This window comes from Euprymna scolopes, chromosome 6 (assembly GCF_053919585.1).
Source record: "Euprymna scolopes isolate OS-2025 chromosome 6, ASM5391958v1, whole genome shotgun sequence".
In the NCBI taxonomy this organism is placed as follows: domain Eukaryota; kingdom Metazoa; phylum Mollusca; class Cephalopoda; order Sepiida; family Sepiolidae; genus Euprymna; species Euprymna scolopes.
Window position 1 is genome coordinate 147,921,449 of NC_136487.1, and position 1,507 is coordinate 147,922,955.

The 1,507-nt window shown below is 31.6% G+C and overlaps 1 pseudogene; it reads left to right on the forward strand.

The window, feature by feature from the left end:
• The first annotated feature begins 324 nt into the window (after positions 1 to 324).
• Positions 325 to 441, forward strand: LOC145278611 (5S ribosomal RNA; annotated as a pseudogene).
• Positions 442 to 1,507: the final 1,066 nt, after the last annotated feature.

Genomic DNA, 1,507 nt, shown 5'->3' on the forward strand with positions numbered 1-1,507 from the left:
GAAAATTACAGCTTGCACTCTGTATAACATTTCTATGATATTTCAATCCTTAATCTTATATCAATATGTTTTGTTATGATTTTATTAATTCGGTATTTATATAAATGTTGCCGATCTCTCTCTCTCTCTCTCTCTCTCCTTTTCTTTCTTTATGTATATATGCATGTGTTTGTATATATATATATATATATATATATATATATATATATATATATATATATATATATATATATATATATATATATATATATATATATATATATATATATATATATATATATATATATATATATATATATATATATATATATATATATATATATATAATACGGCATAATCACGTTGACACACCGGTTCTCGTCAGATCACCGAAGTTAAGCAACGTTGAGCCTGGCTAATACCAGATGGGTGACCATTTGGGAATTCTAGGCGCTGTATGTGCTCTCCGCTTATCTCGGCATTGTTTCCAGTCGTCTTGTACCTCAACTTGCCACTGGTATGCAACAATGTTGACTCAGGAGAGGCGTGGTTAGAGGTTGCGCAAGTCTTGCCACACAAATTTCACGCGCAGGCACCCTTACAGTGGGTATCCATAGTCTGTCAAGACTGATGGAAGCCTTCATATATATATATATATATATATATATATATATATATATATATATACAAATATTTATTTCAAAACTATACATACATATTCCAAAGACAAAGCAGCGGTTTCATTGTATAGGAACAAACGCTTTTTCCGTTTGTTTTTTTATTTTTCTTCATGAGGCTGATGATTTGTATAGGTTTTTAGTCAACAATATTACTATACAATGAAACCGCTGGTTCGTCTTTGGAATATGTATGTATAATTTTGAAATAAATATTTGTATTTTAACTCTCACATTCTCGATCGAGCACTTTATTTAATTTCTTTTCATCACATTCTCTCTCCCTCTCTCTCTCTCTTTCTCGCACCCACCAACCCACCCATATATATATATATATATATATATATATATATATATATATATATATATATATATATATATATATATATATATATGAACTGATAAGGACCGTCGCCCTGAAGCACACTTAAAACCAAGATTTATTTCCTTTGTCTCCGGCCAACAACCGGTCATCCGAGTACCAACGATTCTTACACTGAGTTAAGTGGCGAATGTTGATCCGATTTGGGCTTAGCCAGGAGTGGCACGTTTGTTATTAATGGAAAAAAGAAAAGAATTGTCTGTTCATTCATCTTCTGTTTGTTTCATTTAGGTGAAAAGCCTTTTTCATCGTTTCCTCTTAACTATAAGCCGTGTCCATCGATCTGTCTGTCATCCTGCAGCTTAGAACGTCTTTCTCATCATTAACCGCGTAGATTGAATACGCATATCTTACAGTTCATTAAATCATATTTTTAAAGAAACATTGTCTGTCTGTTGATCTGTCACGTTTCGCTTTTTGAAATCGATATATAGAGTGTAGATTTTACGTGAGAATGATCTTCTCCTAG